The sequence below is a fragment of the Panulirus ornatus genome, chromosome 12 (genome assembly GCF_036320965.1).
Source record: "Panulirus ornatus isolate Po-2019 chromosome 12, ASM3632096v1, whole genome shotgun sequence".
Classification (NCBI taxonomy): domain Eukaryota; kingdom Metazoa; phylum Arthropoda; class Malacostraca; order Decapoda; family Palinuridae; genus Panulirus; species Panulirus ornatus.
Window position 1 is genome coordinate 16,026,898 of NC_092235.1, and position 7,500 is coordinate 16,034,397.

The 7,500-nt window shown below is 42.9% G+C and overlaps 1 protein-coding gene across 4 annotated transcripts in view; it reads right to left on the minus strand.

Annotated features, from left to right (window-relative positions):
* Nucleotides 1-7,500, minus strand: part of LOC139751795 (uncharacterized) — a 1,071,207-nt gene that overhangs the window by 1,037,629 nt on the left and 26,078 nt on the right. For 2 of the 4 annotated variants that reach the window (XM_071667342.1, XM_071667336.1), the window contains exon 1: nt 324-758. The exons of the other annotated variants lie outside the window; for them this stretch is intronic. The gene's annotated coding sequence lies outside the window, so the exon portion shown is untranslated. Of the gene's footprint in view, nt 1-323; nt 759-7,500 lie in introns of those variants that run through there. 4 annotated transcript variants of the gene reach the window in all.

Genomic DNA, 7,500 nt, shown 5'->3' on the forward strand with positions numbered 1-7,500 from the left:
TTCAAATCAACGTGAGGACAATGACGTGCATGAAATGAGTTAATTCTGGGTGAAGCAATTCATAACATGTCACACAACGCACACATCCATCTGAGCCCGATACACTACAGTTACACATGGGCAGCTGCCCTGTGCCAAGTAATGGCACACCCAAGAACAGGCCGTCACTGACAGAGAGCCCGCGCCATGCATGCTTAGCACTGACGAACCTTTACACACACACAAACACACACACACACACACACACACACACACACACACACACACAATGGCGTATGCTTGCGTCTGTACATAAGCAGAGGGATAAATGAAAGAAGCCTTACCTTGCCAAACTTTACATCAGCTAGGTTCCAAGACGCCCAGACGTGATCTGTACTAAAGTTGTTGACTGCTTCACGTAACGTATTATTCTCGTCCATCTAAAGATACATGCTTCACCATCTAAACTCTCTCACAGACAACGTCATACTGTTAATCTCCACTTTAATCTTGTTGACGGCATGTATTCATAAATGCCAGTCCCCTTACACTTCCACTGACGATTTCTTTTTTAATCTTTCCAAACGCTCGCACTTAAGAAAACAAAAACACAACAGATCCACAGTACAAACGCATGAAGCACCGGCATTCTTAAACCATGTTTATTATGTATTTCTTCCCACTTTTCGAAATCATAACATTCACTGGGTTTATCCGCCTCAAAACAACTGTGACTACGGGGTCCAGGTGGATGGGGGGAACGTCCTACACCCACCGGCGTCACAACCGACACTGAGTGACTCCACCAGTGACCAGGACCAGCAGCCAGGGCGGGAAAGTCCTCCTCCGCCCGGGTTCCCAGAGCCTCCCACCTACTCAAGTTGCCAATTACCGTTTTCGCCTGCCCAGGTGATTACACCGTCATCTTGAACAAGTTGCTGAACCCCAGTTTTGCAACTACAGCTTAAATTACTGATGTCGACTGCTTAACCCCTTGAGTACGAGCACTTAATCCCTTGAGTACGACGACTTAACCCACGAGTAAGATGACTTTATAAGTCATCGCACGCCGTAATTAAGTCGTCGTATTCGTGTGGGTTAAATCTTCGTACACAAGATGTACAAGTTGTCGTACACCCAGGGTTAATGTCACGACCGTATGTACCTTGTAAACTCTGTCGTAATGTTTAATGACTCACCCTACGAGAGGAGATGACAGCTATTAAAACGACGACCTCTTGATTTGATACACTCGGGATTTTTTTTTTTTTAAACGGTGGTCACACAAAATGCCATATATTCCACCAGTTACCCCCACGACTGAGATACGTGACGAACATTTATTACAACTGCCGGGAATAAAATATGTATGGAGACAGTTTACATACGCTTCTTAACTGTGAAGAAGAACACTGTGTAAAAGAGTGGTGTGTGTGTGTGTGTGTGTGTGTGTGTGTGTGTGTGTGTGTGTGTGTGTGTGTGTGTGTGTGTGTGGATTTAACGAGTACCTAAGGCGGGATGCTGCCAAGGTGATAGGGGTAGCGCGTGGCGCTCACCGCAGAGGGTGGGAGGAGAGGGACAAGGAACATGATGGCAAGGGATGGGAGGTTACCAGGCTGGGACGGACGTTACGAGACCAGGCATGATGTTATGGAAGGAGAGGTCAGGTGACGATGTGAGGTTAATGAGGGGATGAGGCAGGTGAAGGTCACACTGCTATTGTAGGCAGGGAAATGAGGGTGGAGGTAATGAGGATAGGAGGAAGAGAGGGCAGGCCTCATGGGGATAGATGATGGTGGAGTGAACATGGGATATGTGAAGGCAAGGCCAATGGGGATAGGTAAACACAGCAGTTGAAAGGAACTAGAGAACATACAGCTAATGGGGATAGGTGAAGGTCAGGCTAATGGGGATGAGTTAATGGGAAGGGGAGGTGGGGATGGTAAGAGAAGAATAGTAGAGGGCAAATCCATCCCTCCGATTATCAGTTTAAATAACAAAAATCTCCCAAGCAGAGCAACCAAGTTGGAATCAACTTACCTACATGAGTGTGAAAATCGTTGGTAAGAGTCTATACAACTGACAGTGTCTTCTATAGCTGTGACGTTATCAGAGCAAGATAGGAATACATATATGGTAACATGTGCATGTACATATGTGTTCGTGTAAAGCATTAATCTCTTGAGCACGACTGCACGAACCCTGAGAAAGGCGGTACGACCCTTGAGCAAGACGTCACGACCCTTGGGAATGTTGGCCTAGCCTCTGACCTGATCCGTAAGGCAACGCCAGATCATCATACCCAAGGGTCGTACCACTGTGCTCAAAGTTTGGACTCTCGAACTCATGGGGCTAAACATGCCGTCGTGAAGAACAAACCAGAAAACTGGGAGGAAAATGGACGATAAAAAGTAGAAAAAAAAGACAAACAATAAGCAAAAACTAACACAAACACACACACACACACACACACACACACACACACACACATATGTATGAGCCTCCGATGTGTAGTGATCAGCGTTTCTGATCATATCGGCACTAAACAACCGCCCTCCCACTCAACCTGGTCTTAAACTCTGCAAACCACCAGACATACGCCCATCTGGAACTTCACTCCCCAGACATGCATGAGCTACACTGTCTCGTCTGTATTTTGGACACCACTCTCGTCAACATCACAAACATCGACTCGACACATTACAGGACCAAACATACCCAAGGTGCAACTTTCATATTGAAGACACTGGAAAAACAACTAGAGATAAAAATAAAACAATATCACTGCACTTCTTGACTTGTTGTGCTACCTGGTGTGAGGTGGTATGATCGAGTAAGTAATAATAGGGCAAGAGAGATGTGTGGTAATAAAAAGAGTTTGGTTGAGAGAGCAGAAGAGGGTGTATTGAAACGGTTTGGTCACATGGAGAGAATGAGTGAGGAAAGACTGACAAAGAGGACATATGTGTCAGAGGTGGAGAGAACGAGAAGTGGGAGACCAAATTGGAGGTGGAAAGATGGAGTGAAAAAGATTTTGAGCGATCGGGGCCTGAACATGCAGGAGGTTGAAAAGCGTGCAAGGAATAGAGTGAATTGGAACGATGTGGTATACCGGGATCGACGTGCTGTCAATGGATTGAACCAAGGCATGTGAAGCGTCTGGGGTAAACCATGGAAAGTTTTGTGGGGCCTGGATGTGGAAAAGGAGCTGTGGTTTCGGTGCATTATACATTACAGTAAGAGACTGAGTGTGAACGAATGTGGCCTTTGTGGTCTTTTCCTAGCGCTACCTCGCGCGCGTGCGGGGGGAGGGGGTCGTCATTTCATGTGTGGCGGGGTGGCGACGGAAATGAATAAAGGCAGCAAGTACGTGTATATATGTATATGTCTGTGCATGTATATATATACGTTGAAATGTATACGTATGTATATGCGTGTGTGTGTGGACATGTATGTATATACATGTGTATGTAGAAGGGTTGGGTCATTCTTTCGTCTGTTTCCTTGCGCTACCTCGCTAACGCGGGAGACAGCGACAAAGATATATATATATATATATATATATATATATATATATATATATATATATATATATATATATATATCTAAATACTGAAAACGACTGACGATCACAGGAAAACAAATCAAACAAAATATATATACTTCTATAAGTATAATTCTACCTTCTAGGAAGCAAAACAAATCGCTGATAAAAACTTTTTTTGAAGTTCTATAATCCAGTTAAGTGTTATCGCATCCCTATAAGTTACAAATTACTTACAAAGTTTCTAGCTGAAAGTCATATAAAAGTTGGGTCTCTTCCAGCGGTGTTGCCGTTTTCTGTTGGGTTCTATATTAAGGTGACTGTAATAAGTTTTTTTTATTATATGGAAGTGGGGTGAGAAATTAAAACAGTAGGCGGAAATGAATACTTTCTTTTGTTTGCAAGAGCGATGCGGGATCTGACCCGACCAAGAGTACATTGCTCCGAATGGAAGAACTCCCCAACACACATTTTTACACTTGATGAGAAATGGGGCCCTACAAGTACAGACCTCTCACGTGCATAAAACACACACACATACACACACACACACACACACACACACAACACCTGTTTTCCAGCACATACTAGAACAGCATTCTATTTCATGGATAAATAATCTACACGTTTCATCCAATGGTCGAATAAAATATGTATACAGACATATTAAAGAATGCAATGACGCGAGCACACGACAGTTCTACATCTGAGAACAGTCTTGGACCAAAGGGCAAGACTGGAGGCCAGGCAAGACAAGACTATGAAAGGGACTAATTTCTGTGAAAAGTCCCTGACGTTACCCAGGACCTTACTGACGGCTGCACTACTTCCTGGCACAGGAAAATACAGACACTCCTCTGGAGGGCGGGGAGACTATACTCCCAATGACAATGCCTCACTGAAGGTGAGGATAAGACAATCATGGACCTCCGTGGTGGAGCGGTTAGCGTCCCTGACCGCGACGAATTCACGGGCCGCCCAGGGTAGAGCGCATACGTTCGAATTCTGGTTGTGGCAGTCGGTCCACAGTCAACCCAGCTGTTCATCCACCCATAAGGGTTCTTCGATAAAATGGGTACCTGGCTCCGGTTAGAGTATATATATATATATATATATATATATATATATATATATATATATATATATATATATATATATATATATATATATATATATATATTCATTGTACAAAGGCGAAGGGGATAAGAGTGACTGCTCAAATTACAGAGGTATAAGTTTGTTGAGTATTCCTGGTAAATTATATGGGAGGGTATTGATTGAGAGGGTGAAGGCATGTACAGAGCATCAGATTGGGGAAGAGCAGTGTGGTTTCAGAAGTGGTAGAGGATGTGTGGATCAGGTGTTTGCTTTGAAGAATGTATGTGAGAAATACTTAGAAAAGCAAATGGATTTGTATGTAGCATTTATGGATCTGGAGAAGGCATATGATAGAGTTGATAGAGATGCTCTGTGGAAGGTATTAAGAATATATGGTGTGGGAGGCAAGTTGTTAGAAGCAGTGAAAAGTTTTTATCGAGGATGTAAGGCATGTGTACGTGTAGGAAGAGAGGAAAGTGATTGGTTCTCAGTGAATGTAGGTTTGCGGCAGGGGTGTGTGATGTCTCCATGGTTGTTTAATTTGTTTATGGATGGGGTTGTTAGGGAGGTAAATGCAAGAGTCTTGGAAAGAGGGGCAAGTATGAAGTCTGTTGGGGATGAGAGAGCTTGGGAAGTGAGTCAGTTGTTGTTCGCTGATGATACAGCGCTGGTGGCGGATTCATGTGAGAAACTGCAGAAGCTGGTGACGGAGTTTGGTAAAGTGTGTGGAAGAAGAAAGTTAAGAGTAAATGTGAATAAGAGCAAGGTTATTAGGTACAGTAGGGTTGAGGGTCAAGTCAATTGGGAGGTGAGTTTGAATGGAGAAAAACTGGAGGAAGTGAAGTGTTTTAGATATCTGGGAGTGGATCTGTCAGCGGATGGAACCATGGAAGCGGAAGTGGATCATAGGGTGGGGGAGGGGGCGAAAATTTTGGGAGCCTTGAAAAATGTGTGGAAGTCGAGAACATTATCTCGGAAAGCAAAAATGGGTATGTTTGAAGGAATAGTGGTTCCAACAATGTTGTATGGTTGCGAGGCGTGGGCTATGGATAGAGTTGTGCGCAGGAGGATGGATGTGCTGGAAATGAGATGTTTGAGGACAATGTGTGGTGTGAGGTGGTTTGATCGAGTAAGTAACGTAAGGGTAAGAGAGATGTGTGGAAATAAAAAGAGCGTGGTTGAGAGAGCAGAAGAGGGTGTTTTGAAGTGGTTTGGGCACATGGAGAGAATGAGTGAGGAAAGATTGACCAAGAGGATATATGTGTCGGAGGTGGAGGGAACGAGGAGAAGAGGGAGACCAAATTGGAGGTGGAAAGATGGAGTGAAGAGGATTTTGTGTGATCGGGGCCTGAACATGCAGGAGGGTGAAAGGAGGGCAAGGAATAGAGTGAATTGGAGCGATGTGGTATACAGGGGTTGACGTGCTGTCAGTGGATTGAATCAGGGCATGTGAAGCGTCCGGGGTAAACCATGGAAAGCTGTGTAGGTATGTATATTTGCGTGTGTGGACGTGTGTATGTACATGTGTATGGGGGGGGGTGGGCCATTTCTTTCGTCTGTTTCCTTGCGCTACCTCGCAAACGCGGGAGACAGCGACAAAGTATAAAAAAAAAAAAAAAAAAAAAATATATATATATATATATATATATATATATATATATATATATACATATATATATATATATATATATATATATATATATATATATATATATATATACATATATATATATATATATATATATATATATATATATATATATATATATATATATATATATATTTGGCTTTGTCGCTGTCTCCCGCGTTTGCGAGGTAGCGCAAGGAAACAGACGAAAGAAATGGCCCAACCCACCCCCATACACATGTATATACATACGTCCACACACGCAAATATACATACCTACACAGCTTTCCATGGTTTACCCCAGCCTCTTCACATGCCCTGATTCAATCCACTGACAGCACGTCAACCCCGGTATACCACATCGATCCAATTCACTCTATTCCTTGCCCTCCTTTCACCCTCCTGCATGTTCAGGTCCCGATCACACAAAATCTTTTTCACTCCATCTTTCCACCTCCAATTTGGTCTCCCACTTCTCCTCGTTCCCTCCACCTCCGACACATATATCCTCTTGGTCAATCTTTCCTCACTCATTCTCTCCATGTGCCCAAACCATTTCAAAACACCCTCTTCTGCTCTCTCAACCACGCTCTTTTTATTTCCACACATCTCTCTTTCCCTTACGTTACTTACTCGATCAAACCACCTCACACCACACATTGTCCTCAAACATCTCATTTCCAGCACATCCATCCTCCTGCGCACAACTCTATCCATAGCCCACGCCTCGCAACCATACAACATTGTTGGAACCACTATTCCTTCAATATATATAAATATATATATATATATATATATATATATATATATATATATATATATATATATATATATATGCATATCGTAGAAGGTGACTAAAATGGGAGGGAGCGGGGGGCTGGAAATCCTCCCTTTTTTTTTTTTTCCAAAAAGAAGGAACAGAGAAGGGGGCCAGGTGAGAATGTTCCCTCAAGGGCCCAGTCCTCTGTTCTTAACGCTACCTCGCTAATGCAGGAAATGGCGAATAGTATGAAAGAAAAAAAAGAATATATATATATATATATAATATATATATATATATATATATATATATATATATATATATATATATATATATATATCGTTAATGGGATGGCCTTGATTAGGGCCTCAGCTGCCCGTACCGTCTCAGCTAATATAAAAAACAGTTAAGACCCCAGAATACCGAGATCTTTGAACAGTTTCCACCCCGCATGTACATACAAGAGCTGGCCAACCTTCGTGTGTTCAATAT